This window comes from Heptranchias perlo, chromosome 31 (assembly GCF_035084215.1).
Source record: "Heptranchias perlo isolate sHepPer1 chromosome 31, sHepPer1.hap1, whole genome shotgun sequence".
In the NCBI taxonomy this organism is placed as follows: domain Eukaryota; kingdom Metazoa; phylum Chordata; class Chondrichthyes; order Hexanchiformes; family Hexanchidae; genus Heptranchias; species Heptranchias perlo.
The window spans coordinates 22,523,321-22,547,498 of NC_090355.1; positions in this window are offsets into that span (position 1 = coordinate 22,523,321).

The following is a 24,178-nucleotide window of genomic DNA, read 5'->3' on the forward strand; positions in this document are numbered from 1 at the left end:
TTCATATCCCAAATCTGACCATGTTTAAACTGCCAGATGTGGACAGCCATTTTCACCAAATGTGACTTCTTGAATTACCTTTCTGTGCAGTAGCTGCAGTCTTATGTAGAACTAATGGAGATTTAATGTACATCCTGTATCTGATGACTGTTTACTAAAATAGCTGCTTTGATCCTTAGATGGCTCATGTGAAAAGGGGCCAATCATTTTGGACCAAAAATTGATGTGACATTATTTCAAAATTGAAGTAATAGTATTAAAAGTGACCTGAGGCTCTCTGGCAGGCAAGTCTTTATCAATATAGCATAAACTAGAGTCAATCCCTTTAAAGCCACTTGTTTTTAGAATTTACATTAGTCTCTCTTTAAGCCTGATGCCCTCCTCCCCTACATGCTGCCTCTTGGTGACATCATTCGAAGATATGGGGTCAGATTCCACACTATGACATCCAACTCTACCTCTCCACTATTTCTCTCAACCCCTCCAATGCCTCTGTGCTATCAGATTGCTTGTCTGACATCCAGTCTTGGATGAGCTGAAATTACCTCCAGTTAGACATTAGGAAGACTGAAGCTATCGTCTTTGGCCCCAGCCACAAACTCTCTACCCTTGCCACTGATTCCATCCCCCTCCCCAGCCATTGTCGCAGGTTGAACCAGACTGTTCACAACCTTGGCAGCCTACTTGACACCAAGCTGAGCATCCAATCCCATATGCTCTCCATCACAAAGACTGCTTACTTCCACCTCCGTAACAATCTCCAACTATGCACCGCCTTAGCCCATCTGCTACTGAAACCCTTATCCATGCCTTTGTCACCTCCAGACTCGACTATTCCAGTGGTCTTCCAGCTGGCCTCCCATCCTCCAACCTCAGCTCATCCAATACTCTGCTGTCTGTACCCTATCCCCCACCCAGATCCTGCTCACCCATCACTCTTGTCCTTGATGACCTACAATGGCTCCCACTCCTCTACCACTTCCAATTTAAAACCCTCATCCACGTGTTTAAATCCCTTGTGGTCCTGCCCTCTTTGTAAACTCCACCAGCCCTATGATCACCGCTCCCCCAAGGCCATACCTTCAACTGTCTAGGCCCCACACTCTGCAATTCAATCCCTAAATACCTCCCCCTCGCCACCAGCCTCTCCTCCAAGATCCTCTTAAAACCTAATTGTGACCCTTTTGGCCACCCCTTCTAATAGCTCCTTTGACTTGGCATCCATTGTTTTGTCTAATTAAGCTTCTGTGAAGCGCCTTGGGACGTTCTTCTACATTAAAAGCTCTATATAGATGCAAGTCGTTGCTGGGAAGAATAGATGAAACTGCATTTCCTCTGTGACCGCTCTTGAATGGTCATGGGTTTGTGAGTGGAAACATGCATCTGTGAGGTAGGAGAGATGTTGCCAGTTCCTGTCTCGTGTTACTCCCACTACAAAGTACTTCATGTTATAATCTTGTGCTTCTTAGAAGAACAGACCAAACTTGACCATTGTTGATAAGCATGTGTGAATGTCTGTCAGAATTGAGACTATGTCCTCTGGTTGGGAACTAGTACTATGCTCCTAGATCTATCTGCAAAATCTCTGGATCCATTCAGTGAGAACATATGGTGCTGTGCAAGATTTACAACTCATCAGAGATAAATGTGCCCTGGCCAGAATTGCAGTCAGATGTAATTTTAGACTTTCATGCTGCGATTGCTGCATCAGTTGTCGACTTTCACCCACTTTTTCGTTTTAAAAAGGGAATGTACGGCATTTTACATTTACTGCAGCCCCATCTGCTGTGTGGAATGTAATCCTATGACCTTTGCTGAAAGAATTTTCTTTCAGCAATTACATCCCAATAGCGAAAAATAATGAGCCCCGTGGTGCAGTTTTCATTGTCTAGTGTTTAGTAGTTTAGGACACAAGATAAATTCAATCAGACCCAGCAGGATTAGACTATCGTTTTCACTTGCTAAAACATGAAAAAGAGCTTTGCAGTTTGGGTGCACAATTACTTTATTTGTATCAGAAACAGAAGAAGGTGCAGTGAACACACTGAGCAGACTTTCACCTAAATAAAATTTGTGGATTTGACTTTGACCCACTGCTGTACCCAGAACTTAGTCTGGATTTGAGGGATAAATCTTTGAAGGATAAACTGACAGCTATGGATAAAATCAGTACTGTTCTCCCTTCATCCCCTCCTACTTTTAAAGGAATTCTTGTTTTAAACAGAGTAAATGTACATGTTCAGCTCCAAAAAAATGAACAGTATTTTCCAAGAGTGCAGCCCAAGTAAGCAGCAGATGCCATGTGAAAATGAAATCGCTAAGAAGTATTTACATAATTGTAAGTAATTACAAATGCCACCGAAAGATATACCTGGGTTCTATTTTTCTCATCCCCGGTTTATTCTTCATGATGCCAAGGAGCAGAATTTTGTGAGGTCACACAGGGAAAGTTCTACATAATATATCTGCTCCCAGGTTATGTTAGACCAGTTTTTGTTCTTGCCAGTTGTCTCCCCTCCTATCCTGAAGGCTTTGACTTCTTGCCAGTGTGCAGTTGAATGGGTGCCCTCTGGTATGTAGCCCAAGTGATCATTCTTCGTGAATGAGTCTTGACAATGAATCTCAGCAGGCTAGTCGAGCACAGGCTCATCACAACCAAGACCAATCTTGTCTTCACCCAGTTGCTGCACTTGTCCACTTCCAGGTGCTGAGGCCATGTGCAGTGTACCTGCTGGCTGCCTGTCTGTAATCAATTAGCTCAGTACAGATTAAGGATTGAATGTGGGACCTTTCCGATCTGTAAAGCTCAGGTACTCAACAGTATAAACTCTTTGAGCCATTGGGAACCCTGTCAACTAGTGTTAGTTATGGGAGCTTCGCTCACATGACTCCAGCACCATGCTTTTCTGAAACTTCTGGATGGGGCTTGTTCAATGAGCCAGGATTTTAGTGAACTGACTTAAAAAGCCACTTTATGAAATCTTTGCATGCCCTACATGCTCTGTTATGGTTTCACTCACCTAATTTAACGAGTAATATCTGTAACATAGACTGAAGAATATAGCCACCCCTGTCAGAGTGAACTCATTTTAAATTTCATTTCATTTCATTTTTTTGAAAGTGTGTAGTGATTAGGTTCATTGGGCAATGCACTGACGGTGGGTGAAAGACAGGTCTCGATCAAAGCCGCTCTGAACAGCTGCATGTCGGCGCACAAGGTAACTGGCCTCTCTTCCTTGTGGGCTCTGCTCAGGGACCCCCTCATGATGCCAAACCTGAGATTAGTAACTCGCCATGTGAGGGACTGTGTACACACGACTGCATCCTAGTTATTCTGCTGCCTAAGCTGCAAAATTTCTGAAGTACTTGTATGCATTGGTATTAAAATTATCCAGTGTATATAAGCTAGGCATCAACATTTGGTATAATTATTAAAACCTCTGTTTGACCTTGTGATTATCATTTAAAACGAGTTATACTTTTAAAAAAAAGTGAATGGCAACACATATTTTAAAAAAAAGAAATTCATCCATGATGAGAAAAGGTTATTGTGATTTGCAGCCTTTCAGTATGTCACGAGAACAATGTGCGTTTTGTTTGGAAGTACTAATCCATACTATGGATTCACATTTCAAAACTGGCTGTGCTGCAAATACTAAATTATAAGAAAAAGATCTAAATAGCAAGGTGTATTCTGATTAACTCATCAGCTCGGTTACCTGACCAGGATTGTCCAAAAGTATAAAATTAAGGCTTAAGGTCGCTCCTACTTCATCTTTAACGTCTTCAGTTTTACATCTGTGGAAGAACAATGCAGCTCCCTACCATTGTACAGGTTGTCCATGAGTTCAGATTCCTTTTGGATGAACTTGTTGAGACTTACCTGGGGAACTAACCTGCTTTACACTGTTGGAGGAGAGAATCATAGAATTTTACAGCACAGAAGGAGGGCAGCCTCTACTGCTCGAACCATTATCCTTTGCTTGATGACAAAGATCCTGCTAGTGTGTGATGAAGACCCCATGGCACTTGGGATAACTCTTTGTCTTGGTCAATATTCTCCTTTCAGTCCAGCGGGTCGTACACTGCTAAGAGCACCAGTTCACCACACCAAGACGAGCCATGGAACATTACTGAGAAACTGTATAAGCAAATGGAGTAAACTTTGACAAATATGTGAGATGTTAAGAAAAGAAATTCCTTTTGTTGGCCGAGGAAACCTGTGTTGGGTCTTCCCACACAGCTTTATTACACAGATTAATGCACAGTAACAACTGTCATCAAATGCCTTAGTGAGTGCAGTATATAAAGAATAAGAACCTTACCTCCCCTTTGGCTTTCATAGGAAGTCCCTAGTCATTTTTAATAGAAAATGAAATGATGTATTACATTATTTGGTTTATAGCTTTGCTTTTCTATTTTGGAGAGAGGTGAGCGACAATTAATAATATCTGGGCTTATTTTTTGCAATGAACTTGATTTTTTAAAGAAAACCATACAAGGTTTGCATTCAAATTGCAGTCCACTGTTAATGGAAATTTCTTCCTGGGGAAGTTGGTCAGAAAAAGAGAGACCCTGCTGTATTTCTATTTGTGTCAGATACTTGATTCTGCAGCACCTTAATTTAAAAATATCACATTTGGTTAGCTTTGAACAGAACAGAAATAGATACTTTCATTTACTGGTATATTTAAAATGTGCAGGTCTTTATTGAGAGCACAAAAATGATTGTGTGGGCTTGGAAATTTAAAGTCTATTCTGACTCATACGAGATGAATGCACAGACTTTGTAAAGCGTATTTTAATTTAATCCAAATTATATTGTAACAGCTAGCAACTAACTTTTTTTTAAACCAATCCAGTCATAAGGAGTGCTTTAATATATTGGTCTGCAATGAAATGCTACAGTAATTGCTATTACTAAACTGAAAAGCTCCTAGCCATTCTGACAGTGGAATGCAAGATTGAAAAGAAATCTGAAACTATTGATGGCGGCTGTCAGAATCATACTTCCATTGCTTACGCTATAAATCAAAGAAAATACTATTTCAAAATGTAAGCTCTTTGGAGTAAAGCACCATTGGCTGAGGCACAGGCAGCATAATGAACACACAGACGTCTCTCATCATGATCACATCTCTGGTGGCCATAGGCAACAACCTGTCAAAAGCTGATGAGGTTCATTGAGAGGCCATCAGCAACCTTTGGGCCCCACTTGCATGGCCTGCACCCAACGGGCATCATTAGTGTTCTTTAACTTTGCTCCTTTACAATATTAAGGATGTGGATCCTTTTGAATTACAAGTGTAATTTGGCCTTTTCTTAAATTGGATAAAAGTCACGCAGTAATGTGGCAAATAATACAAATTTCATCCTTCAGGCTTGTTCGCAAAAAGGCTTACCATAAGCAGTAGAATTGAAATTATCCTTTTACCAACTGCCAGAACTGAAGAGGCATTTCTTTGCCCAGCTGCCACATAACATTAATATTATTTATTTTACTGACAACATGCAAATATATATTTTTTTAAAATCAGAGTTATGGTATGTCTATGTTCTTGCTATTAATTATCATTTGTATTTAGATTGTGATTAATGGTTACAGTTTCACTTGACTGATAAACTTTACAGCAAATTAAACAACCAACAACTCGTTTATATCTGAATGGACCCATTAACTTGGTCACCAATAGGTTGAAATATGCTTTATTGATGTGTAAGGTTGTTCCCTGGAGCACTAAATTCAACAGCTCCCTCCCCCATCCCACGCCAACTGAGTGTTCCTGCATAATATATGGTGACATAGGTGTGGGTGTGAGGCAAACTATTTTAGTGATCTACGGCAGTCCTTTGATTGCTTGTTGTACCGAGGGTAAGATCAGTAATTCTTCACCCTCCACGTATCTCTGCCTCAGTCCTCACAGTATCCGAGACAAATTAATTTGTGCTCCTCAAGGTATAAGAAGGTACTGGGGAATGAAATCCACTACCAGTATCAGCATCAAAAATTACTTGGTGAGATGCAATGTACAGCTCCTTTACTCCCCACTAATATCCCTTAACTCCAGCCTCAGAAAAGTACCATCTACAGCATCAGTGTAATTTTTTCCATTTCTAAGAATAGCTATTCTTACAGCCTTTCTGAGTGAGATTGTCAATTTAAAGGCAAATATTGACAGGTTTGTATTGAGAGTTTAACAAAGGTAATAGGTCTTTAGTGACTAAGGTCACATCAGGGAAAATAGCCAAAAGTTAAAATTCAAGGCGCTCTATCCGAATGCACGAAGCATTCGTAACAAGATAGATAAATAAATGGCACAAATAGAGATAAATAGGTTTGATTTAGTAGCCATTACTGAGACGTGGTTGCAGGGTGACCAAGGTTGGGAATTAAATATTCCAGGGTACTGGACTTTTCGAAAAGATAGGCAAAATGGAAAAGGAGTGGGCAGTGGTGGGGTGGTGCGGTGGTTCGCCTTGATAATAAAGGATGAGATAAAGTCAGTAGTGAGAAAGGATCTTAGCTCAGAAAATCAGGATGTAGAATCAGTATGGGTGGAGCTAAGAAATAACAAGGGGCAGAAAACACTGATGGGAGTAGTTTATAGGACCCCTAACAGTAGTTATAATGTTGGACACAGTATAAATCAGGAAATTAGAGGAGCATGTAACATGGGTAATGCAATAATCGTGGAGAACTTTAATCTTCATACAGGCTGGGCAAACCAAATTGGCAAAAGTAGTTTGGAGGATAAGTTCATGGAATGCATTCAAGTCTGTTTTCTAGAACAATATGTTAAGGAACCAACTAGGGAACAGGCTATTTAGATCTAGTATTGTGAAATGAGACAAGGTTAATTAGTAATCTTATCGTAAAGGATCCTCTGAGACAGAGTGATCATAATATGATAGAATTTCATATTGAGTTTGAGAGTGATGTAGTTAAGTCTGAAACTAGGATCTTAAATTTAAATAAAGCGTTGGTATGAGGGGCGAGTTGGCAAAGGTAGATTGGGAATTAGATTAAAAGATATGATGGTAAATAAGCAATGGCGAACATTTAAGGAAATAATTCATAATTCTCAACGCATATACATTCCCTTGAGGAATAAAAACTCCACGGGAAAAGTGATCCGACCATGGCTAACTAGAGAAATTAAGGATAGTATTAGATTAAAAGAAGAGGCTTACAATGTTGCCAAAAAGAGTACTGAGCCTAAACAGGTCCTTTTCGGATTGGCAGTTTGTAACTAGTGGGATGCAGCAAGGATCAGTGCTTGGGCCTCAACTGTTTACAATATATATCAATGACTTAGATGAGGGGACCGAGTGTAATGTATCCAAGATTGCTGATGATACAAAGCTAGGTGGGAAAATAAGCTGTGAGGAGGATGCAGAGAGGCTTCAAAGGGATATAGACAAGTTAAGTGAGTGGGCGAGAAGGTGGCAGATGGAGTATAATGTGGGGAAATGTGAAATTCTCCACTTTGGTAGAAAGAATAGAAAAGCAGAATATTTTTTAAAAGGCAAGAGACTTAGAAATGTTGGTATTCAGAGGGATTTGGGTGTCCTTGTACATGAATTACAGAAAGTTAACATGCAGGTACAGCAAGCAATTAGGAAGGCAAATGGTATGTTGGCCTTTATTGCAAGGGGGTTGGAATATAAAAGTAAGGAGGTCTTGCTGCAATTATATAGGGCTCTGGTGAGACCACACCTGGAGTATTGTGTACAGTTTTGGTCTCCTTACCTAAGGAAGGATCTACTTGCCTTAAAGGCGGTGCAACAAAGTTTCACTAGATTGATTCCTGGGATGAAGGGGTTGTCCTATGAGGAGAGATTGAGTAGAATGGCCCTACAGTATCTGGAGTTTAGAAGAATGAGAGGTGATCCCATTGAAACGTATAAAATTCTTGGAGGGCATGCTGGGAGGCTGTTTCCCCTGGCAGAGAGTCTAGAACTAGGGGTCATAGTCTCAAACTAAGGGGTCAGCCATTTAGGACCGAGCTGAGGAAAAGTTTCTTCACTCAGAGGGTTGTGAATCTTTGGAATTCTCTACCCTAGAGGGCAGTGGATGTTCGTTCATTGAGTATATTCAAGACTGAGATTGACAGATTTTTGGACACTAAAGGAATCAAGGGATATGGGGATCGGGCGGGAAAGTGGAGTTGTGGTAGAAGATCAGGCACGATCTTATTGAATAACGGAGCAGTCTCGAGGGGCCATATGGCCTACTTATGCTCCTAGTTCTTATTTTCTTATGCTCTACCTGATACTCAGCTGATACTGTCAAATCCATTTTATCTAGGCCCCATCAAGAACATAGAGGGCAAACTTTCAGACCATCAATTTGGACTGGATTTGAAGCCAGAGGTGAAAGGACAGTGTGCCCACTCATTTTACTGCAAAGTTTGCTTAAGAACTGCACTCACCCACCCTGTTCCTAATCTTGACTTTAGGCTTCCCAGTATCTTTGGTAGATCTGGTGTTTTCTTGTGCTTTTAATATGGTTTATAGGTGAAGTACACAGTGTGTGAAACTGTTCAATACCAGATTTATTCTACAAATGCATGGGATTGTACAGCCCAGGAACAACAACATGGGGAGTGACTTGTGCAAATTTCCCTTTTTTTTATATTCATTCATGGGTTGTGGGCATCGCTGGTGAGGCCGGCATTTATTGCCCATCCCTAATTACCCTTGAGAAGGCGGTGGTGAGCCGCGTTCTTGAACCGCTGCAGTCCATGTGGTGAAGGTTCTCCCACAGTGCTGTTAGGAAGAGAGTTCCAGGATTTTGACCCAGCGACGATGAAGGAACGGCGATATATTTCCAAGTTGGGATGGTGGGTGATTTGGAGGGGAACGTGCAGGTGGTGTTATTCCCATGTGCCTGCTGCCCTTGTCCTTCTAGGTCACTTGTTTGGGAGGTGCTGTCGAAGAAGCCTTGGTGAGTTGCTGCAGTGCATCTTGTTGATGGTACACACTGCAGCCATGGTGCGCCGGTGGTGGAGGGAGTGAGTGTTTAAGGTGGTGGATGGGGTGCCAATTAAGTGGGCTGCTTTGTCCTTGATGGTGTCGAGCTTCTTGAGTGTTGTTGGAGCTGCACTCACCCAGACAATGAAGTGGAAGAAACATGGGGGGTAATCTTAACTTTGGGCGATAGTGTAGAACAGGCAATATCGGATCAGCCGCCTGTTATACATCCTCCCCAATTTCATTTCCATTGACTTCAAGAGGAACGAAAATGAGGAGAGGTGTATAATGGGCGGCCAATCCGATATCGCTCGTTTCACACTACCACCAGAAGTCAAAATTACCCCCATGGCGTTCAGCAGCTGTTTTGTGACATGGGGAGATGAATTTTGTGTGATCTAATTTAAAACAAACTTGCATTTGTGAATGAAGTTTAGGTCTGGTCTGGTGGTCCTTTTATTTTGCATGCTATGGAGTAAGCAGCAGCATCCCAGAATATTTAGAGACTGAGAGTTTTAATGGATGCAGCATGAATTAGCTGGTTAGCGTTTCACTAGAAAATCAGCTTTTTTCCACTGGTATTGGAGATTGTCAGGGTTAATTAATCAGATGTTACTTTTTTCTATGTTGGCTACATATGCGCTTGAGACAGAAGTCATTTAAGATGAGCTGATGGTTTCTGAGAGGTGCAGTTACTGGTGAGTTTATTCAGTCTTAAAAATAATTATAACAAATAAGCTGCAAAGCTGCTTTTTAAAGACATTTTATTTATCTCATAGGAATTTTTCAGAGCACGCCCAGCATTATCTCGTGTGCAGAGTTATTTTCGCCAAGACAAGAGAATGTATTAAATGTGTTTATTTGAACATTCCTGTAACTGATCTTACAGAATGCCCAGGTTTTCAAATTAAAATAGGGAGTAGGATTGGAATGGTGGTGAGTTTTACTAAAAAAATTATGTTCAGATTTCCATATTTATGATTTACTGCAATGCATACTGTGCTGTGTAAAATGTTCTAAATGATTGCAGGGTGCAATGATTTTTGACAGGGTCAAAAGAGCAATACAGGCTCGGAATTACATTTGTCGTGACAAAGCAGTTTGCTTGAATGGCTCCACTGCCACTGGATTCAATAGCTATCCCTTCCATCACTGGCGCTCTGTAGCTGCAGTGTGCACCATCTACAAGATGCACTGCAGCAACTCAACAAAGTTACTTTGATAGCTCCTGCCTGCTCTGTGACCTCTAGAACCGGGGAAGCACAAGAGCAGCAATATTTTGGGAACACCATCACCTCCAAGTTCCCCTCCAACTCACACACCATCCTGACTTGTGTAAGGAGTCTTACAACACCAGGTTATAGTCCAACAGCTTTATTTGGAATAAAGCTGTTGGACTATAACCTGGTGTTGTAAGACTCCTTACATTTGTCCACCCCAGTCCATCACCGGCATCGCCACATCATCCTGACTTGGACATTTATCACCGTTCCTTCAATGTCACTGGGTCAGTATCTTGGAATTTCCTACCTATCACTACTGTGGGAGTATCATCACCACACGGACTGCAATGTTTCGAGAAAAAGGGCCATCACCATCTACTCAGGGCAACTGGGGGTGGGCAATAATTGCAGCCTTGTATCCTGTGAACAAATATAAAAAGAACCGTTGCACGTAGGAAGAAAAAAAAGATAGGCAGCATAAGTAGTCTATAAATAGAGTGAAAATAGTAAAGGGTGAACTTGATCTCGGGTTATTAGTACACTCAGCACTAAAATCAAAAAGCAAATGGAATGCTGAACTGTCATACATGCCAACCTACAAAACTCGGAAAAGCTGACAAACAGCTTCAAAAAAGCTGACAATTCAAAACAGCATCGAACTGAATAACAACCCTGAAAAATTGCCTCTGACCAAGGCCACTGCTTCAAGGGGACTGAATGAGTTAAATTCCTTTTTATTACATTGGATTTCAGGATTTTTATTAGTGTTTTGGGATCACATTCCTCAATTCAGTTTGTTTTTTCTGTGAAAGCAGAAACACAATGGCCTCATGAATGCTTACTTGCCAACTGTTCACTTCTGGAGGGAACGTGCAGCTTTCCAGCCCCTGTTTGCGCCGTTCATGTGCGAGCCTGGAAAACAGCTGATTCGGGGATGCTTAAATCCTCAGTGGCTTATTCACTTCGGTGTTGTTGCTGCATTGGTTTTGGCCAGGCTGCAACCCGTCTTGTGTGTGTGTGTGTGTGTGTGTGTGTGTGTTCATGTGCATGCATGCATGTGTGTGTGTACATTTGCATCCATTAGTGTGCATGTTTGCGTGCATGTATGTCCATGTGTGTCCATTTGTGTCCATGTGTATGCATGTGTGCGTGCATGCGCAGGACAAGTTATACTCCCCTCTCTGCATTGCAAGTCTGAGAGGGGCCAGTGTGTCTGTGTGTGGACACATGAGAACTGCAGTAGCTGTTTATTGAGGGCTTGCTCTGGAAACCCCAATGGTTTCTTGCATCGTGCTCGATTGAACTGTGCCCCTTGGTGTGTCTCTGTGCTGGAGCACTGGCACAGCATGGCCATGATATTGTAAAGTTGAGGAAAGCAGCCCCAGAAAGGTAGCTATACTATGAGACGATGTCGGAGAAAGTCGTCCCTCGATGCTGAAGGCACTATCAATGTATTGATCATCGCCCTGTGGTGAGGATAGGTTTTAACATTTCCAGTAGTACTGTCTTAAAAACTTTAGCAGCAAAGGAAACTCTGAGACTGAAATTGGTCTTGGGCAGTAAAGCAAAATGGGCGATAGCAAATCGACAGCCTGTTTTACACTCCGCTCGATTTCCTTTTCGATTGACTTCCATTGACAAAAATCAAAAGAACACCTCCTCACCCTGGCATAACACGAGGAGCCACTTTATCACTGGATTGAGAGAGTAAACCCTAAACAAATAGCTGCTGTACACAGTCCCCACTACCCTCAAGTCAAGATATACATGTCCACAATGGGACTTGCAGTGTAGGGTGGGGAGTGTGAGCTGTGCGTCTGCTCTGTGCACACACACACACATGCAGGCGTGGAAAGAGACCCTCTGTGGTCAGCTCTTGGACAACTATCTCTCCGAGGCTTAATCAAGTTGGGAATCTGAATTCAACATTTTGATCTTAGAATTATAACTCATTTTTGAGGCTATTCAGAAAATAAAGGAATTCATTCTTTCCCTCCAAAAAGTTACGAGATTATTAATTCGGTAATGATCAGTTTCTATTTTAACATTAACGGAACATTATTATTAATATTTATCTCATACCTTGCCAACCCCCTTTCACGCTATTCACCAGGCCAGAAAAACAGCTTTTCTGGGTCGGGCTGAACTTGCCCCACAATGGACAGTGACTCATCTCATCTGTGCTGAAATATCATGCATGTGTTGAAGAGGTGAGTTGCCCTGCATTGTGGGGCAAGACCATGCACACCCAGAAAACCTGTCTTCAGTGACTTGATAGAAATATAGTCAAGAGAATAGAATACAAGTTGGAGGAAGTCCTGTTACATTCTGGTCAGAATGCCCTTTGAGGACACAAGGGAGACATTTCAGTTCTGGGCATAATGCAAAGAATATTTATGTTGATTCTTAGAGTCAGAAGACGAAATTCAGAAAGATCTGCTTCACAGGAACTGTGATTCAATGCATGGAATTAACTTTTGAGTAAAGTAGTAGGTGATCAGAGCTGCAAAAAGAATGGGCTTGATCCACTTACACAGCCCAGTACGGTGTTGAGTACATTTACTTAAGTTGTGTTTCCACAAGTTTTGGGTTGTTACCCCACCAGCACGTCGCACCTGCTGTCTGGATCACATGTATTATATAAATTTGCTGACTCGGTGCAAAACTGTAAGTGCTTCACAATACATCTTGCTTCACCAAACAAGTTACATGGTCCCAGTTGTAGCCTTTTTCCTGGTGAACCAATACAATTTAATGTATAGGTACAGTGATACATTTATTTGAGGCTGTTAAGTTAGAGAAATGCAGCACGCAGGTGAGAGTAACAACTTTAGTATGAGGTAAATACACCAAAACATGAGCAGGTCAGGTTGTGCAGCATTGCATTTTTGTGCAGACAGTTGTATCCTTGAGAAAATTTCTTCTGAGCTTGTTAGAACAAACACATCTTACACCAGGTACGGTGGCCTGTTTGCCTATCAGGCAGGTTTTGGTCTATTGTGATGGATTACTGCACCCTGCTGCATCCATGTGCATTGCTTGTTATGGTGAATTATGCAAGCCTGATAGAGCAAAAGCTTTGCCAGCCTTTCCAGTTCATGAGTTATTTGACAAGGAGTCTTGGAGTCTAAGTACAGATTACAAAAATATTTTTTGTGATAAAATCACTGATAGATCAGATGACAAAAATTCAGATGACTGCTCAGGGACATTCTGTATTTAATATCATGGATTAAATGAGATATCTCAATAGAGACTATGGCCCTGAAAATTCACAGGGTCCATTTATGCCCAGAGTTGGCACTTCCATTCAACAATTGAAAGTTGTACTGTCTCACCCCTATAAGTCGCAGGTTCAGCTCATTTAAATATCCAGTGGTGTTGGGTGAACGCGACTCCTGTTTGACGCGGAAGTACTGTGCCGGGGCGGGTGGAATGGGGGTGGCGGGATTTTTTTTAAAAACCTAGATTGGTTGAAGATTTCAGCATCAGGCTGACGGGAGCAGCAGGTAAGTATTGAACATGTTGCCAGATTGAGGTAACTGTCAGATAGCTGCAATAGATGATTCATGTGAGATTTTGCGGAACTTTTAAAGCTTGTCTTCAAGTGGAGGACTTGGCATAGGCACCCAAAGAAGGGAGCAAGGCAGTGGAAGGAGCACAAAATTTTAATGAGACCAACCTTCAAACATTCTTGGATGAGATGCAGTAAAGGAGAGAGAGAGAGTGCCACTCTTCTCACCCCTAGAACTGCAGATCAATGCCAGAAAAAGATGAGGTAACACACTGGCTGCTGTCCATTTTCTTCCTTGATTACTGACATGCTCTTCACCCTCTAAAATTAATAGCTGCACAAGTAACCCTTCACACTGCACTATGGTTAAGAGGGCCACCAGCTCGGGACCTTGCAGTGCATCTTTCCATCTCCTCGAACAGCAATTAGTTGCATGCACAAGCTTAAAACCTCTTCCTCCACTTTAACAGGGTGATACCAGCAGATCTATTACATCATTTGTTCGATCTCACTTGGGAGACATCCTTCAAATGCTGGCTTTCAGCTAATACGCTTAACCTTGTTACAGGAGAAACTTGTGCACAATGCCTGTGGAAGGCAAGGGGGCCTGGAGGAAGCATTCCAAACAACAGAGAGCTAACCTGCTATGAGGAACAGGCTGTGCTGGGGGGCATTTTGTTCTACCTATGGAAGATGGTGAGATTGATGTGACAGTGGAGGTGGCAGGTTATTGGATGCAGACCTGGACAATGGCCATGACATAGCTGTGAAGCAGTCAATTGCAAGAGAATGTCCATAGGAAATCAGATACCTGGTGCTGAGGTCTAAGATTTCCTGTGGACATTCCTACTGTAGGTGGAGCCAAAATATCCTAGTGGTCTTACAAGACCTCAGACTGCCAGAGGCAAGTCCAGCTCGATGCACCACTGAAAATACCATTTTGCTGAAATAGTGCCCCAGAAATGCCATTAAAAAAATGAATAATTTCAGAACCCACATGTTTTTCTACATGTACTGGCATTTGAAAATTTTAAGTTAGGACAGCCTGGGTTCATGGATATCAAATTATAACATTTTTGACAGTATCATAATAAGTTGCTTCATGTTTGTGAGAAATCAAGATCAGGACTATTGCTAGAACACTGCCTATTCTTTCTGTCAAGAGGGTGTGGTCTCCACATCACTTCCTTCAGCTGGTTGATTCGGGTTTCATGTCTACAGCCTCTTCCTTTTTTAAAATTCATTTATGGGATGTGGCGTCGCTGGTGAGGCCGGCATTTATTGCCCATCCCTAATTGCCCTCGAGAAGGTGGTGGTGAGCCGCCTTCTTGAACCACTGCAGTCCGTATGGTGAAGGTTCTCCCACTGTGCTGTTAGGAAGGGAGTTCCAGGATTTTGACCCAGCGACGATGAAGGAACGGCGATATATTTCCAAGTCGGGATGGTGTGTGACTTGGAGGGGAACGTGCAGGTGGTGTTGTTCCCATGTGCCTGCTGCCCTTGTCCTTCTAGGTGGTAGAGGTCGCGGGTTTGGGAGGTGCTGTCGAAGAAGCCTTGGCGAGTTGCTGCAGTGCATCCTGTGGATGGTACACATTGCAGCCATGGTGCGCCAGTGGTGAAGGGAGTGAATGTTTAGGGTGGTGGATGGGGTGCCAATCAAGCGGGCTGCTTTGTCCTGGATGGTGTCGAGCTTCTTGAGTGTTGTTGGAGCTGCACCCTTCCAGGCAAGTGGAGAGTATTCCATCACACTCCTGACTTGTGCCTTGTAGATGGTGGAAAGGCTTTGGGGAGTCAGGAGGTGTGTCACTCGCCACAGAATACCCAGCCTCTGACCTGCTCTTGTAGCCACAGTATTTATATGGCTGGTCCACTTAAGTTTCTGGTCACTGGTGACCGCCAGGATGTTGATGGTGGGGGATTCGGCGACGGTGATGCCATTGAATGTCAAGGGGAGGTGGTTAGACTCTCTCTTGTTGGAGATGATCATTGCCTGGCACTTGTCTGGCACGAATGTTACTTGCCACTTATCAGCCCAAGCCTGGATGTTGTCCAGGTCTTGCTACATGTGGGCACAGACTGCTTCATTATTTGAGGGGTTGCGAATGGAACTGAACACTGTGCAATCATCAGCGAACATCCCCATTTCTGACCTTATGATGGAGGGAAGGTCATTGATGAAGCAGCTGAAGGTGGTTGGGCCTAGGACACTGCCCTGAGGAATTCCTGCAGCAATGTCCTGGGGCTGAGATGATTGGCCGCCAACAACCACTACCATCTTCCTTTGTGCTAGATATGACTCCAGCCACTGGAGAGTTTTCCCCGATTCCCATTGGCTTCAATTTTACTAGGGCTCCTTGGTGCCACACTCGGTCAAATGCTGCCTTGTTATCAAGAGCAGTCACTCTCACCTCATGTCTGGAATTCAGCTCTTTTGTCCATGTTTGGACCAAGGCTGTAATGAGGTCTGGAGCCGAGTGATCCTGGTGGAACCAAACTGAGCATCGGTGAGCAGGTTATTGGTAAGTGCTACTTGATAGCACTGTCGAAGACACCTTCCATCACTTTGCTGATGATTGATAGTAGGCTGATGGGGCGGTAATTGGCTGGATTGGATTTGTGCTGCTTTTTGTGGACAGGGCATACCTGGGCAATTTTCCACATTGTCGGATAGATGCCAGTGTTGTAGCTGTACAGGAACAGTTTGGCTAGAGGCGCGGCTAGTTCTGGAGCACAAGTCTTCAGCACTCCAGCCGGTATGTTGTCGGGGCCCAAAGCCTTTGCTGTATCCAGTGCACTCAGCCGTTTCTTGATATCACGTGAAGTGAATCGAATTGGCTGAAGACTGGCTTCTGTGATGGTGGGGATATCGGGGGGAGGCCGAGATGGATCATCCACTCGGCACTTCTGGCTGAAGATGGTTGGAAACACTTCAGCCTCGTCTTTTGCACTCACGTGCTGGACTCTGCCATCATTGAAGATGGCTCTGTAAACATCCCCGTTAGTTGTTTAATTGTCCACCACCATTCACGAGTGGATGTGGCAGGACTGCAGAGCTTTGATCTGATCTATTGGTTGTGGAATCGCTTAGCTCTATCTATAGTTCCAACACTGCTCCACTAGTAAATGACAGGCCTTTTTTGACGGAGCAATAAGGGTGACCAAACAAGAATCATCACAACAAGTGCCCCTTTTAGGGCACCACTATTTTAGGATGGTCCAGTCAAACTGGAAGATGCCAAAATAAGCATCATAGTCCCAAGAAATGCAAAGAGATACTTTCCCAATTAACTCAAAATGTTATTGTCAGTGCCTCTGTAACCTGTGGTGCCCAACAGTTACAGAAGGCATCGGTGGGCATCGCATACTCCCTCTCCAGGGCCACCCAGGCACTGGAAGAGAGGCAAGCAGCCAGGGTGACCCCCCCAGGCCCCTGTGGGCCCCACCCATCCTGGACCCACAAATTGCTGTTTTAGCCAGGCCCAAGAGCAGATCCTCCGACTTACCCACTCCCCTCTGCAGTGGGCGGCGGGCTAAAGTGTAACCAAAAGTTGAGGAGCAACCCCTTCAAGTAACTATACATGGGCTGTAACCTCTCACACTGTATATAAACATAGGTCACAGACTCCTCTCCACAAAAATAATTAACTGACAGGAGCTACACTTGAAACAGGATCAGAACCATATGAGGGTTCTCCTGAGGAAAAACAATTTTATGAGGCAGTTTACTTAAGAACCCAGCCCAAGAATCCCTCTACAATCACAGTGAGTAAACAGGAGTGTTGGGCAGTTCTGAACTCTCCTCATTAAGCTGGGGCTGCTGGGCAGCAAATCATTTTCCGAGCCTGATTTCTTTTGAAAGTAAAAATTGGCCAATAATTCACTTCAATGTGTGACGGCCCAGTGTGTTATTTGCTTTTGCAAAAGTCTTCTTCATTTAGCTTATGAGTTGTGTGGTATATTTATAAGAAATTACTTTGTTTAAATTGTGCAATTTACTTAATTGGGATTTAATCAGCCAAAGCTGTTTATTTGTTGTTGATCATTATTACTTGCACCTGAGCTCTGCTCCTGTTTCATCTGCCTGTTTTGTATTTGGATTTTGTTCAATCCTCCTTGATCGATACCTCTGGGGATTGTCTCTTTTTTTTACAGCTGTTGGGTAATCTTTGTCCCTTGTCCACATGTTTGCTTATTTCTCTTTGTTGCTTAGCTGTTGAATGTTGACTTCTCAGGATAGTGTTTAATTTTGCATTGGAAGGAGTTGTTTGGTAATTAAGATAATTTCTGAAGGAATTGAGGTTATTGGGAAACTTGTGTTGAAGCAGGTTCGAGAGTTTATTCACATTTGAATAGCAATGTGAACCTGCCCCCTGCTTGCATCAGGCTAAGGCATCAATTCCAAAGGATGAGCGATTGTTCCCTTTCTGAAGGGTCGGTCTCTCCGAGGTCATTGTAAGACATTGAAGAGCAAATTCCATCTTCACTCTCCTTGGCTTACTGTTCTAGCTGATGGGTTGAAGAGTTGGGTCAGAGGGTTTACCCTGCGATCCCTTAAGACCAATTGATTTGAAGAAACATTTCATATATTTAATGAAAAACAGTGGCAATATTTGCGACTTTGTTGATTCTAATACCATTTTGGACTCGAAATGGTAGAGTAGGGTGTTTATGGGTGGGGTGAAGGTGCAGGATTTCTGGGCCAATTGGCCTCTTGTTCCATTCTTTATGTCCTGGGCTTTTCTAATTCTATTTTAGAACAAATTATCAGCAGGTATTTTTTGAGATTATTAAAATGATAAATGTTTGGAATAATCTACCATGTAAAATGGTGGTGTGAAAAAAAAAGGGGTTGTTTGAAACACAACCAGATGCCACGATTAGTGTTTTTAAATGGGTGAGTTTTGATGGGCTGAATGTTTTGTAATTCACAACTTTTGTTTTGTTATTATGAATCACCCCACTTTCAGCCAATGAAACTGTTCCTTTCTAGATGACCAGGCACCTTTAATACATCGAGTAGTTTATCTTTGCTTCTCCTCTAAATCTTGTAGCCACTGTGAGTGCTGGGAATCACAGCCCCATGAGCCTTACTGGAGTAAATTGACCATTTGGCATATGTCTGAAATATTTGTAAGTTTATTTTATCATTGCTGACCTCCAGATTTGAGTAATTTTCTTGCTACTTTAGGCCCTGCTTGTGCCACACTCTATTCTTTGACTGAAGAGCTGGCCAGGTTACTGCTGTTACTCCCCCCCCCCCCCCCCCCCCAATAGTAGGAGGTACAGAAGATTCTTGGACTGACTCATCCTCCAAATGAGACCTAATAAGGATCAGTGTAGCTATCGTCTCTGGTTTGACAATCATCTAACCAGGTTGAGAACCATGCCAAGTCCCAAAGGTTGTCTGAAACCACAGATTTTCAACTTCCTACTTACTGATGGATACCTATGTTCACACTTAATGGTTGTCCTCTGTGACTATAGGACATCACTCACTGTGCTGCAGTGAGATTGAACCACTTGGTTTGCAGCCTGGTGATGTACCAGTGATTGATTATATTGGGAAGAGAAAATAGCAAGCTAGACTGTTCTAAATATAAAAATAGTTGAATATTTGAAAGACTGTTTTTAAAAAAAAAATGGACTACTTTTTTGGTTTTGTCACAGAGATGACAGTAATTTATAGGTGATTTGTAAAACTACAAAGAAAATGTTCTGTTTTCCAAACTTTCTTTATGTCAATCGATCAGACAGAAAGTCGAGCGAAAGGGATTCCTTTTAATTTTTAATAGTCCAATAATATGGGGGGAAGAGAATGTTGTGCTCTTCAAGCTAAGGGATGTCAGAGCTGGGGATTGATATTCTTCTATTTCTGGGTATCTAAAGTCAGCATTGAGCACTCATCAGCCAGGTATAACGCAGCCAGATATAGAATAAAGCTCTTGTTCCATTCTTTATGTCCTGGACTTTTCTAATTCTATTTTAGAACAAATTATCAGATGATTATGTTTGCAGGTATTTTTTGAGATTATTAAAATGATAAATGTTTGGAATAATTTACCATGTAAAATGGTGGTGTAAAGAAGGGGGCTGTTTGAAATACAACCAGATGACACGATTGGCCTTTTTAAATGGGTGAATACAACTGTTGTTCTTGTTCTTCGTTGAGTGAAGTTGCCAATTTGTGTTGAATTGTGCAACATTGTGCTGTGGGCTCCTCCTACCACAGACAGGGCTGAGTCTTTCCAAATGAATTTAATTTAGAACCTTTAGAGCCAACCGAGAGAGGAGACCTTTATCCCACCGGTCTGGGCTGGATTCAGACCCAGGCCCTGGAGGTAAAGATAACCTACTAACCCAGTTCATCACTCAATCCCATAACGGTAATAAAATAACCTCCACAATGTGCATTTTCTGTGTTGAATTCTATTACTGTTTCTGAAGCTGCAATGGGAATTGAAATAAATAACATGTTTGTAATTCTGAGAAGTTATTGGACAATAAATAGCCAGTTGTATTTATGGGCTAATTATTGTCATGGATAATGTTATTTAATGTGGACAATTCTATTAGAGATGTTGAGTGTTATTGGGGTGTGTCTCCCATGCTGGAATATCTGGAGTGGTACAAAAACAGTAAATGTAAAACATTAAGCAAAATAATTTGATTCAGTTGTTGAAATTCTTTATCAAGAATTGTTTGGAACTTTCTCTGAGATTTCAGATTTATTTTCATGGTGACTTATTGTTAACTTGGATATAGTTTGCGGAAGAGTCCAATTTTGATGAACAATTAGTCATTCGTTTCCTAATTTGTATTTGAGAGTTTTATCCCTGAGAAGGGAGGAGGGGCTGGATGATTTACAAGTATTTAAGTTCTTTGTAAGCTTTAAGTAGATAAACAGGAAGTTTGAAACCCTGAACACCCTTACTGTCCAGCTTCCAAATGTAAACAAAGCTAAGAGAATCTGATTCAGAATGTAGGTCAGCAGGAAAGATGGAAACTCTTCTCCAGCCCTGTTCTCAGATTCTTTGCCAGTCACCCATTTGACAGTTGGATCTGGAATTCATTTATACTGTCATTTCTTATTGAACATACAGTCCTCTTCAGCCTGACAGTGAGGACCGGTTGGAGGTTTTCAGAAAAGTACAGCAGTAATTTAATTGTTTGTAATGATTTGTTCAGACCAGATTGTGAAATAGTTTGACATTTGGTCATTTATAAAATATAGAGTTGTTTGCCCTGTTTATATTTTAAAAAAATACTTAAGATTGAGCACAAACATATGTGAAAATTCATTTCTCTAAATGCTTGGAAGACCAACATTCCATTTCGATGTTTGTGCCCAGGGCAATCTGTTCTTGAGGTGATATCTTTGTAACTTTTTGAACAGCCGTTGTGACCATTTTCTCTCAACTAACGTTTTAATCACTTCAAATATAATTGCCCTCATTATCACACGCCAATGCATGTTCACGTTTACCAGAGTAAAATTCCATCTTGCTGGTTCTTCGCACTTGTTTGAAGAAATTATAGTCCTGCTGTGTTGAGGGTCAGCTCTTCACCTAATAACAATCTGGTGCAGTATTGGGAGTCTGTTGTAATAGTACATACAATAGGTGTAGCTAATGGGGTGTCTGTGAATATCCCCAGCACAGTTATTCTTCCCCTGAAGCTTTCCGAAGTGATGATCAGGAGTCCGACCCTTTTGCCGACTCCACTGTGCTCTTCTGTCATCCAGTCTTTGTTCCTCTATCGCCCCATGCCTTCTAATAATAATTTGTTAAACTAAGACTGTTATTTCTCCATATCACAAAAATGGGTAGGCTGGAAAAATGTCCTGTATTACTGACCCTTCTTGCCACATGATGCAAAACACTGTTGTGAAGCCTCATTCTGTCACGTGTAACCATTGCTGAACTCTTCGATAGACAATGATTCGTTCCACAGTCACAGACTTGTATCATAGGAACAACTGATAAAATACAAGAATAACCTAAACATTTTATTTTAATTAAGAACTTATATTTATGTACTTGCTCTGATCTTGAGAATTTAATTAACGATGCTTCAATTTCTCTATCCCTCGCCTTCCGTGACTGTCTCCGTTCTGGATATCTTTCTCTGACTCGGGGCTTTCCACATGTTACAAGCCCACCCACTGCTACAGATACCTAGATTATGCTTCTTCCCACCAGGCTTTCTTTCAATTCTCTCTTTCTCTGTCTCAACTGCTCTGATCACCACACCCACTGCACCAGAGCTTCTGAAATAGCCTCCTTTTCACTTCAACCAAGGATTACCCTCTAATATGGTGGTTGGGACCCTTGACCATGTTCATCCCATTTCCCCTCCACCCCCCAAAAACCTACAACATGTCCTTCCCCTGACAACTTCCTTCTGCGAGTGCAGAAGATGCAATATCTGTCCATTTACCTCCTCCCACACCTTTGTGCAGGGCTCCAAACACATGAACACAGCAACTTGGGTGCACTTTTCCGAACCCAGTATACAACTAATCACTGCTCATGGTGCAATTTCCTCGACATTGGGAAGACCAGATGCAGGTCAGGTGATCCCTTTTTGCCAAACAACCTCCATCCCATCTGGACGTGTGACCCTGAACTCCCTGTAACTCACTACTTTAATTCCTCATCCCATTTCCACTCTGACCTCTTGTCTTTGGTCTTTGGCACTGTTCCAATGAAACTCGATGTAAGCTTCAGAAACAGCATTTTTTTTTCCTGTGCATTCTGAAACCCACTGGCCTGAAAGTGGATTTTAGTAACTTCAAACCTTAATTATAGCCTACATCTTCTCTACATTAGGGGGAGCTGGCAATGGGGATGGATCTGTTGGTATTTGGAAAGAGGGGAGACAAGTTGATACTTGGGATGAAGACCATATCATGAGCAAGTTTGATTACTGTCCTGTTAATATCTTGCTGTGCCATTCTGCCCCTATGTATTTCTGATGTAAATAAATCTGACCAAGTAGCTTTAGTCTGTATGCACTGGTATGATGATATTTTGTACCTTTTTGGAGGTGATGGTCAAATGTAATGGGTATGTTTTAGAAATCCTCCAGTAAGCAATTTACCATGATTCAGGGTTAATTGTTAAACCTAGCACAGGCAACAGTGAATAAGGATACAGGTTTTGGTTTATAAGGGACTTGATTGTTTATTAAAACTACTGTCTGGCTGTGAACACTAGAGCAACGTTGGAGGGAGAAAAGCCCAGACAGTCCATTCCAATGCGAATTGGCATCTTATCTTTCAACAGGCACTTTGCTGCTCTCTGCCATTAATACTGACTTTAATAACTCCAGACCGTAACTACAGCTCCCACTATCTCTTCAGCAGGAAGTGCTGGCCACGTGGGATGGGTGTACTGGCGTTTCCAGGGATTGAGTGGGAGGTTGATGCTTGGGATGGGGACCCTTTGTTGGAATATAGTATTGGTGAGGTGAGCTGCACTCTTGGTGTCGACCTACTTTTTTCTTCAGCTTGGGCTTCTGGTCCTCTGGAACCTCTTGGCTTTGCCAGTGTTTTGTGCTTTATTTCTCTCTGCCTCATCCCCCAACTCCTTCAGCTATCTCTCACGTTCTCTGCGTCTTGCATATGTTTTAATTTAATTTTTTTTCATATAACTAATAAAACCCGAATCATAAAAGACAAGGCAAACTTATTAAGTCATGTTATTACAGTTATCCACTATATGCTCCAGTCTCTGTGGTGCCCACCGGTCGCGGAAGTCCTCAAGCATACCAGCGGACACCGCGTGCTCCTTCTCCAGGGCCACCTGAGCGCAGACAAGGCTGCAGAAGAGAGGCAGGCAGTCAGAGCGACCGCCCCCACAGGCCATGTCCAACCTGGAACTGTGGTTGGCCAACTTGGCCAGGCCCAGGAGCAGACACTCGAGGAGGTCCTCCGACTTGCCTGCCCTCTTCTGCACTGGGTGGCTGAAGATCAGGGGTGTGGGGCTGAAGTGCAGCCAGAAGTTGAAGAGCAGCCCCTTCAAATAGTAGGAGAGAGGCTGCGACCTCTTTCATTCCACGTAGATATGAAACATGAACTCATCTTGATTTCTCTTATAATGCCGCATATTGTCTTGTGCCATTATCACTACTGCTATTCAACCACCTCCTGTTTTCCACTCGACAGATCACACTATTTCTTTGTCTGCGTTTCTTTTCCTTCCCCTTTGTTTTGTTCTGTTCACTTTTAAATGCTATTCATCTGTAATTTCTTCCAGTTCTGACCTGAACCATTAACTCATCTGTTCTCACTGATGCTGTCTGACCTGCTGAGTGTTTCCAGCATTTTCTCAGACTTCCAGCACAGCAGTTTCTTGCTTTTAGTCTGTTGCAAGTGTTGATTATTCTTTGTGTGAAGGATAACTTCCTGACATCTGTCCTAAATTTGCCTTTTACTACTTTGAAACTCCTAAGTCATGGTATCCTGGAT